The sequence below is a fragment of the Leptodactylus fuscus genome, chromosome 5 (genome assembly GCF_031893055.1).
Source record: "Leptodactylus fuscus isolate aLepFus1 chromosome 5, aLepFus1.hap2, whole genome shotgun sequence".
NCBI lineage: Eukaryota > Metazoa > Chordata > Amphibia > Anura > Leptodactylidae > Leptodactylus > Leptodactylus fuscus.
In genome coordinates this window covers 53943138-53953904 of record NC_134269.1, presented here as the reverse complement: position 1 = coordinate 53953904, position 10767 = coordinate 53943138, and the positions used below count along the sequence as shown (strand labels likewise).

Genomic DNA, 10767 nt, shown 5'->3' with positions numbered 1-10767 from the left:
AGACTTTTTAAAAAATGAATCTGAAAAAAAGTTACATTTCAGAATCAGAGTCCAATAAGTACAGCATCCAGAATCCTTGACCACACATTTACGACTGTTTCATGCATTTTGTAAGCAGGTAGCTAAAATAATGTCAGTGCTTCTTTGATATTGCAGATACAATCCCCTGACTTCTAATGACCTTTTCTATATTTTGGTACAATAAGGTCATCTGTCATTTTGGCAGACTATGTATACAGTGTGGAAGACAAAGTAATTGTATGGAATGCTGCGTAAGCCTCTGTAGGGCCAGACAGTATTGGGGTGGGACTGTCAGAGAATAAGGGTGTGTCCACCTGACATGGGAATCCTCACCTGTGAGATCAGGTCCGGGAGCTGTTTGTCTGTTCTTCCCTGCAGTTTTCTACATTTGGTCTGTTTCTGTGAGCTTTGCCGGCTGTGCTCTTACCTCCACCGGTCTGACATTACACAGGTAGGGGAGAGTTTGCAAACTTACAAAACAGGATACTTTGTTCATGTGATTCCCTGCTTAGAAAGTGACTTTGAACGTAGACTGTTAGTGCGTATTTGTGGATACATTGATGAAAGAATCTGAAATAAATAACATTTTTGAGTTTTATAAAGGAAAGATCAGGAGCAATTGCTATGAGTGAATTCGGTGGCACGTTCACGTCTGTGATGTTAAGTGAAAGAAGATCCTAGTCACTACATTGGAGTAAAGACCGTCATGAGTATAACAATGTCCCGTATGATAAAGGAACCTAGAATAATTGGTAGGTGCTTTCCAAAATTTCATAATTGAAACCCAGCACCTCCTACCATCAGCGGCCATCAAATACACAGTATACGGAGTAGCTCTACCATGTTATGAGATGTAGTAGTAGTAGTAATCTGCCATGGCCAATACACAATGGACAGAGCTTTCTGCCTCTGGAGCAATCCAGTCTATAGTTCTGGTGCTGATCGCTAGGGATACCTAATATCAGACCCCCCACCTATCTGCTATTGATGACCTATCCTCAGAGTAGGCCTTCAATATCAAAAGCCCTAAAAAACCTTTAAGTAATCTGCCACATTGATTAATAAATTGCTATTACTTTTATAAGCTCTACAGCAATTTGAAATACAGCAACCAAGTATCCAATAAATAATTCATGACAAATATGCAAATTATTTATTTTAACTACCTGATTCAGCATTAAGCATTACGTGTAATGTAAATGACTGCACACAACTCATTGCACTGCCAAAGAAATGTCACAGCTACATAATTAACAATCCATTATCTGTGAAAAAAATCTCCGAGACGTTTTACAACTCATTAATGGATTGCATCTTATGCTTTTTGTGTCTTAGAGCTATAGAGGTTGTCATTCTGCATAAAGTAGCCAGCTCTATAACTAGTGAATGGAACATACATGTTACTCTAGGTTCACACTAGCGTTTGGCTTTCCATTATTTGGGTCCGCTTGGGGATCAAAAAAACGAAACATAACCTGCTTAAAAAAAGCAGTTACGTGTGAAGACCCACCGGTCCCATAGACTATGATGGGGTCCGCTAGGTTTCTGCCTGATTTCCGCCTGAAAAATTCAGAGAGAAAAGTCCTGAACAGGCGCAGGTGTGAACCTAGCCCAACAAGTAATAATTGTATGCATATACTTTATTTGAAGTTGTCCAATCTTATCTGATCCCTGAGTCACATTTAGTCGTATAGTTGACCGATGTTAATGTTACTCCCAATGCTCCTGTATCCTTCCTTCTGCTTGGGCACAATGAATATCGACTTAAATATAGACCATTAGTGGGACATCTTTGTTTTCCACAAAGCTACTAGTGGCTTGGAGGTGGAGATCTCAATGCCCCCCCAACTCGCCTTTCATTGATTGATATTATGACAGAACACTGTATTTCTGAAAAGAAATAGAAACAACAGGCTTCACCCCTTTTCCAATATGTGGGCTCCCTGGATCCACATTTGTCCAAATACTCCTATTGACATTCCTGGTTGGAAATGTTAATATGACTCTTTTAAAAAACCTTTGATATGTTATTACAGACCTAGCTAAACAATGCCTAAGCTATTTCAGGGGTGCCAGGACTGCATACTTCTCCATGGCCTCCCAGCGAATACTCTTGCCCTCTCCAGTCTACCCTAAACTGTGCTGCTCGCTTAATACATCTCTCCCCCTGTTCTTCATCGGCCGCTCTGCTCTGCCAATCCCTTTACTGATTACCCGTTGCCCAGCAAATAGAGTTCAAGTTACTAATGCTGACAAACAAAGCCATCCACAACCTGTCCCCTCCATATATCTCCAACCTAATCTCCCGCTACCTGCCCACACGTAACCTCAGATCCTCCAAAGACTCCGCTCTGCTCTTATTTGTTCTTCACACAGCCATCTCCAAAATTTCTCTCGTGTATCCCCCATACTCTGGAACTCCTTACCAAGACACATAATACTGACACCCCCAGTCACAGGCTTCAAGTAGGCCCTGAAGACTCACCTATTCAGGAAGACCTACAACTTCCAATAACACTACTGTTACCACATCACCATCTGTACAGCCTCTAACCTCACCTTCTGTCTCTATCCCTCTTCCCTCATAGACTGTAAGCCCTTGCGGGCAGGGCCCTCCACCCCACTGTGCCAGTCGGTCTCTGTTAGTATTATATTTGTTTTGTATATTTTGTGTACTGTATGCAAACCCTCAAATGTAAAGCACCATGGAATTAATATAATAATGTACAGCACCATGGAATTAATATAATAATGTACAGCACCATGGAATTAATATAATAATGTACAGCACCATGGAATTAATATAATAATGTACAGCACCATGGAATTAATATAATAATGTGCAGCACCATGGAATTATATAATAATGTACAGAACCAGGGAATTAATATAATAATGTACAGCACAATGGAATTGATATAATATACAGCACCATGGAACTGATATAATGTACAGCACCATGGAATTGATATAATAATGTACAGAATCAGGGAATTAATGGTGCTATATAAATAAATATACTTTTACACTTATTAATGTTGCAAATACTGCCAGAAAATCAAAAGTTCTTTGAAAGTTTAATATATAGTAGACAAACGGTATTAAATTGTTTTCTGATAATTGGGAGGTAGAATTACAGCGTAATGTAAATACACTGGGGAAGATTTATGCCAGTCTTTATAACCACATTGCTGGTGTCATATATGACGCTCATAGCTGACAAAGATTTCCAGCATCGGAGTTCTACAGTAAGTGCAAAGTGGATGGGATTAATCCCACTTTGCAGTAAAAACTGTGGTGTGGACATGCTTGGAAATCGCAGTATGTCAATTATATCTACAGAAATGCCAGCGGTTTCCCCATAGGTATAATTGTAAGAAAAGTCAGCGGAGGAAAACATTGCAAACTTTCTGTTTAAAGCGCTGTTGGAAGAACTGCGATGTGTAGGGGCCACACGGTGGCTCAGTGCTTAGCACTGCGGCCTTGCAGTGCTGGGGTCCTGGGTTTGAATCCCGCCATTAACAACATCTGCAAGGAGTTTGTATGTTCTCCCCGTGTTTGCGTGGATTTCCTCCCTTTCTACAAAAGACATACTGATAGGAAAAAAAATGTACATTGTGATCGCTATATGGAGCTCACAATCTACATAAAAAAAAAAAAAAAAAGTTAGAACTGCGATGTGCTGCTGCCACTGTTTTTCCCGCAGCGCTTTTTGACTGTGGGTCGTCAGGCATTTTTGAAATCGCAGCATTTCCGCTGCAGATTTATTTTTTTTTTAAATGTGTGTTTAAGATTAGCCAAAATCCCACCCACTTTGCAGGTACTGTAATATACATCGTTTTTTGGCTATGGCGCTTCCTTTTGAACCCACTCTCGACTTTGACTCAAAATTCCCCAGCAAAATCTGCAGCAAAAAAACATCTTTACTGTAACGTGACCTCAGTTTCTGATGGTTTATCATCCAGTTGTTGGGTTTTTTTTTTTTTTTTTTTCCACTAAATTTGATTTTGTGAATCTCCAAATTGGGGCCTTCTTTGCAGTTAGCAACATCCAGTTGCCAGTAAATGCTGCTATATAGGCGAGGGGATTTCCTACCATTTATAATGAATGCAATATGATTCTAAAAATACAATGAAATGTAGTATGAATCAGTGGTCTTGACAGATGACAAGAAGTACATGTAAAATAGGGGAAAAGAAATGCTGTATTTAAAATGTATTTCTCATCACATCTAATGTAAAAAAAAAAATCTGTGGTACTGAAAGGGTTAAGCAGGTAACATTGTATTTATACAGCGAGGTGGACAATTCTACTTCTCGTCAGCCCTGCACTGTTCGGGGTGGGCTGTGCAAATTGAGGATGTCTGGCCAGTGGGAGATACAGACATTATTTATATACACCTGTCCCATTGCCCGGTTGCAACACAATTGTTTTTGTAGTCCTAGCCTAATATTTCCTGAAAAAGCAAAATTGTGATTAGATATTATAAGTCTGATTTACTATATATTTTTTTGCAGCACATTCGTTGCATAGGACCTTAGCTTTAGGCTAAGGCCCCACGTGGCATCCCACAGCAAAAAAGCACTGTGGAAAAAACTACGGCGGTATCGCACCACGGTTCTTCCCACAGAGCTTTATGTTTCAATTCTACCTATGGGGAAACCGCCGGTGTTTCCATAGGTATACTTGATATGCTGTGATTTCCAAAACCGTATCGTGTCTGCAGCGCGGTTTTTCCAATTTGCTCTCACTGTAAAACACCGCAATCTTTCCTGCGGCGTTTATGCCACTTGGGGCCCTTGTCTTAAAGGGGTTTTCAAGGATTTTGTCTGCTTACGGCTGCTTACGGTATCTCATTCTAGAAAACTGGCGTGACTTACAGTATAAATGTTGGGCTGAGGCATCTTCTCCCTATCCAAACCAATCTGACCACCTTCGTGGAAAGTAGTGAGTGAAGTGCAGAATGGACCTTGTGCCCAAGACACGCCACATTGCCACCTATCTACCCCCACAAAACTGGCATTGACGGGATAATAAATTCCTCCCACTGTATTTCTGCAAGTGTCATGTCTGCTGAACTGAGATGATCAGTAGGGGTGCCAGGTTTTAGATTCCCACTGTTCTGATATTGATGACCCAGAAACCTATTCTTCAGAAGAAATTTATTTGCAATATTGCTATGGGGGAATGACCATATCCCCCCCCCCCCTTTGCTCCTCACTAACCTAGATCATCCTCATCCACATGGCAGAAATTCTGCTGCATGTCACCGTATGTTTTAGGGAGCCTTCACACGGAGTAAACGCGCGTGTATTTTTGCAAAATACACGTGTAAAAATAAGACTCCCATTGACTTCAATGACATTTTACAGGCGTAAAAAATATCATTGAAGTCAATGAGAGTCTTATTTTTACACGTATATTTTTCAAAAATACACGCGCGTTTACTCCGTGTGAAGGCTCCCATACTGTGTACTTAAGGGGACCTATTAATGAGAAGTTAAGATAGAGCCTTTAATGCCAAGAACGTGTTTAAATGTTACTTTACAGCATTTTTCGGCCCCTCTTGTCACAAATGATGTCATGTTCCCAATTAAAAGCAGAAAACTAAAATAAGAAGCAAGGCGCCCCAGTCTGCAGTTATAAAATGTGCCTGGCTTTGAAGTAGGATTAGATGTAGATGCTAACACGCAGGCAGTATGAAACCTGCCCCAACAGGTTAGTGTCAGAGTGTGTGCAGGCTACCTTCAAAAATTACATAGCACAACACATATCCCTAGGAGAGCTACAATGTAATGTCTACTATTAATGTTCCCTTTTTTGTTCCTCTTGGTGGGTTTCCCCAGCTTCTCCCCCCTCTATTAACCACAACAGACTCTTTTTATGCACTAAATATTTTCCTATCTTTTAAACAAGAAAACAAAAATTGTCCCAAAAAGGACACCACAAAATTAATTCATTGACATTTTACATGTCCCCTCACCAAGTCTCCTGATGAATAGTCTCTTTCAGTATCATAAGTATGTACTGCACAGTGACAGTGAATATTTTTGAGGAGGTTGCCATGGGACCCTCGATGAATTTAGTTTGTTCTTTAGGTGTGAGCCAGGGTTTGAACCCAAGAAGTGTATGCAAGGCTGTTACTGAACTGACTGAGCCACAAGCTCTGTGAAAAGCACTGCAGGGAAATATGCCATGCATTTCTGCCAGAGTTTTCCCACAGCACTTTCTGGCTGTCACCCTCTACGTGAGGCCTTAGCCTAAAGGGGTTCTCTGGGAATATGCTAAAAAATAAAAACTATAAAAAGGTCAGGATATCTGCCCTGATATCTACCTGCATTTTCTTAGGCTGGGTTCATCTGTGCTCGGTGACTGTTCAGGGATTCCGTCCCTCATTTCGCTTGAAAAATGTGGAGAGGGAAGTTCTGCAAACAGACCTGGGAATGAAACACCCAGCAGACCCATTATAGTTTTTAAGATCATTGGGTTTTGATTTTTCAGGTCCCCAAGCAGACCCGCCGAACGGAAACCCCAACACAGGTGTGAACCTAGCTTTAGTCAAATGCAGCAACGTGTTTGCCTCTATGGTATGTTTTTTGAAATAATGTCTCTCCTCAGCTGCTCCACTATTTTCTAGCATTAGTGCAGCCATGCTCACTTCCCCAGAAATCATCTCCGCCTGATCAATAGCCTGAACAGAAAATACAATCCCTGCCCTCAACATGACTTCCCCAGCCTCAATCTTGTCCCTCCAACATCAAAGAACCCATGGGTTTATACAGAGTGGTGGCCATTTTTCCAACAATCTTACCTCTAGAGGTAAAGCAAGCTCCCGCATCTTACTAAGAGGATGTAGGTATCCAGGCAGGTACCCCTGACATTTTTTTTAATTTTTGACTTATTCCAGGAGAACCCCTTTAAAGGGATTAGCTGTAGTTAACCTTGTTATCTATCTACAGGATAGTTGTTAACTTGCTAATGGGTCAGATTCTGACTACTGAGTACCCTCACGTATCCAAAGAACAAGGTCCCATTTCACTGCACTTATGAATAGTGTGGCAGGTTAAGCAGGGACGTTGCCCCTCCATTCATCTGAATTGTGACTGTATTTTGTCTGTGCAGTTTGCGGCTTGATTCATATGGCAAAAACAGGGTTCCCATTTTCCATATTGGTTTTTATTTAACAGTGAATTGTGTAAATGTCTTGAGAGCGTTCACTGCACCATGAGCCGAATGTCTACTAAAGTCAGGGATCAATAAAGTAGTAAGTAAATAGATGAGATAATAAAGCATGAGGAGATGAGCACTGACCTTGTGTGAGGGAGGCGCTACAGGAAGTGTGATTCAGGGCTGCATGTGACATAGACAGAGGCCGCACATTATTTCCAGTGCATTACCATTAATATGATCTACAATGTCATCATATGTATCAGAGATAAGATTTGTAAGCTGATCTCTACCTGGTTTCCTCATGTTATGGTCAGTAGCTCGTGTTTGCTAGGCTCAACCTCATAAAATTTCCACAGGGAGTGTCAGTTCTATGCAAAAACATGATGACACATGGAGAGACTCACTTTGTCCTTTGTTTGAGTCTCATGTTGGTTACCTTTGACCTCAGAAAGTTAGTTTTTTTAAGCCAAACCTCACAACACATTACACATAATATGTGTCATATGTACAAGCTCATAAGCAGAGTTACGCAACAGATATACTGTATACAGAGCAATATACAGATATACATATATTGCAAATAAAAATGACATCAAGAGCTCATGAATGTGGACAGATTCCAGGAGCTTAGGATTCTGATATATGCCCCTGATTTTATATGTTTTTTTTTCCAATGTAAACATACTCCACTGGACTAAATATAAAATACTGTTCATAGAGGTATACCATATATCTCCATACACGTTATCCAACATTGGTTGTATGGCTCGCTAGGAAGATGCTGTACAGACTACTTGCCCTGCTATACACTGCTGTATACTTACCATCAGGGCAAAACTGGCCATAACCAACTCTGGCTAGCAAATGACAGCAGCCTACAAATGTATGCAAGTGAGTATACTTGCTTTGCATACGTATATACACATTTACTATTTACTGTGCATATGTATATACACAGTATACTAACTACATATGAACATACATGCACATATACATTCAGTACATACAAATACTCTCAGTAAATAAATCTACATGCAGAAGGATAGCAGAATGTCCCCTATCTTGTGGGCTCTGGACCCTCACGGCTATTCTGTTCCATACAATAGAAATGGCAACCCAAATTTATATTGATGTAAGATGATCAATTGCAACATCAAAAGTGGATTTTACACAGGTAAGCTGCAGTCACATCACAAATAGTCTTTGGTCAGGTAATCAGTTGTGACATTACAAGTGTATTTCCATCATGTATACTAATATCACATGGATGTTTGCATCAGGTATACTGCTATAACATCTCTCATATACTGTATGCTTGTATGACATCATAAGTGGGTTTCTGCCAGTGACATCACAAACATGCTTATGCCTGCTATGACATCACCAGTTTGTTTTAGTCAGGTTCGCTACTGTAATAGCCTGCTAGTATCAGTTTACCATTAAATTAATCCAATATTGCCATATTAAAATTTGTAGAGAACAAAAAGTTAAATAGTTTTGCAAATATAAACAAACATTTTGCAGAGTTTTAAAGAACATCTTAGCTGTGACAATCTGTTGTCTTAATCGGTTGCAAGTGGATACGACAATGAAAACAGAAACTTTCTATACTCTGAAACCCAGTGGCATAACTAGGAACGGCGGGGCCCCATGGCGAAATTATGACATGGCCCCCCCCTCCCTTCGACTGACTCCCGACGAAGACCCCGACAGAATTCCTCCCCCTTTGCATTCCTGCGCTCTCTATTATGCCCCATAGTGGCCCATGCACACACTACTATGCCCCATAGTGGCATCTGTACACAGTATTATGCCCATAGTGGCCCCTGCACACAGTATTATGCCCCATGGTGGCCCTTACACACAGTTATGCTCCACTGTTAAAACCCATGAACAATCAAGGATCCCCACACTGTTTTTGTTCAGGGACCCTTTGCTGTTGGTCCACCATTAACTATATGTTTTAGTACACTCTATATACATATCTTATAGAGAAGAATTTCTATATGATCTCTGTCCGAAGAGAGAAAAGTATGAAATGAGACCAAGCGTAATGTGATGTGGATACCTGGGACCAACCCTCCCATGCGACTGATGAAATACCCAACGTAACAAAACACGAACACTCTCTTAGGTGAAAATGTGGGGGTCGGCCACAGCTTTATTAAATAAACACATCAGAACCCTGCTACCCCCCTTCTAGGCCAAGACAAGCGTGTCACTGGAATGCCCTGCCACCGCCTGCAGTGTACATGTGCGTGATGTTCAGCTGGTGACGCGCCTCTCATCGTCTACACCAGATGACCAAAAGGGGGGAAGGGGAGGCGCAAGGTCCCGCCAACATGCCAGCTGTGACACCTGAAGGAAAACAAAGAATAAATAACAATCAAAGGAAATGCAAAACCAAATAAATAACAAAACCCAATGTAAAAACCCAACCGCAAAACAAACATTGCCCAAGATGGGGAGGGAGGGCGTCGTCTTCTTTTTCCGACGCTGGCGGGGGATCAAAGAGGAAGTCCCCGCCCAGCGCCGGAGCCTAAATAGGGCTGGCAAGCCCCGCCCCTTCTCCAAACCCCGCCCAGGGCAGCGTCAGCCACCGGGAGTTGGGAAGGAGGAAGGAGCGTGTGCACCACGCCTGGTCAAGACCCGGACAGCTTAGGCAGCCGTCCTGGTCACAGGAGAGGGGTTGTCCAGTGGAAAAAATTCTGGTAAAACTGCTCAAAACAGTGTACAAATTGAAAGTTTGTGACCAGGTACAGTAGGCTTAATAGGGAGTAGTTAACATTGTCTTAACCTTATCTGTCATTGTCTTCCTGTAACTAAGAATCAAACCCAACTCCCTCAAGCCTCCTTTCTCCTTCCCCCTCCATTCTCTCCAATATCAGCTCGCTATTTCCCAACTGTTCCACTCCCTTTTTGCCAGATTCCCCTATGAGGTCAGTGTCATTAGACCCCCTACCCCTTGAACAAACCCCAGCCCTCTCCTCTCACTTTTATATTGTATAACCTATGATGTAAGGAATGTTTCATATTAATTGAATACTGAGCAGTTGAGCTCCGAGATCACCCCAAGGTGCATTCCTTCTGCAATATTTGTCAGTAAACACTAGACTGGAGCACATTACCGGACTCTTCAAGTACTACATGGCGGGTATTTGCACAGAAGAGAATAAACATTATAAGGAGCCAGTCTTGGTGCATGCCAATGCCAATCCTAATCCTGTCAGGATCAAAAGGGCCCAATGTATGTCTACCCTACCACATTATTACCATGTCAAAACCGTATTCTTTCCCTGTTTGCAATGCACAGCACTCACATAGGACTTTTTATACTTTAATATACCTCCCATACATAAACACACAATGGTTTTCTATAGATATTCTTCCCTAGAAACAAGGCTTACATGGTAGCATATGTGCTTAGCACAACTTTAGATATAGTAGAATGTCGGATATTGTGAACCATGTCCAGAGACAACAGCTTCTGTAGGGAATACCTGTAAGAGATGACGTGGCACCTTTGCTGAATGTAGTGAATTTTTTTTAGGAATATGTGGGGAATGATCATTTTTA

At 41.4% G+C, this 10767-nt stretch overlaps 1 protein-coding gene across 1 annotated transcript in view; it reads left to right on the top strand.

The window, feature by feature from the left end:
* Positions 1-456: 456 nt before the first annotated feature.
* The window catches only part of CERS3 (ceramide synthase 3), a 103956-nt gene continuing 93645 nt past the window's right edge, over positions 457-10767 (top strand). Inside the window, exon 1 of the mRNA XM_075273211.1 lies at positions 457-472. The gene's annotated coding sequence lies outside the window, so the exon portion shown is untranslated. The remainder of the gene's footprint in view (positions 473-10767) is intronic.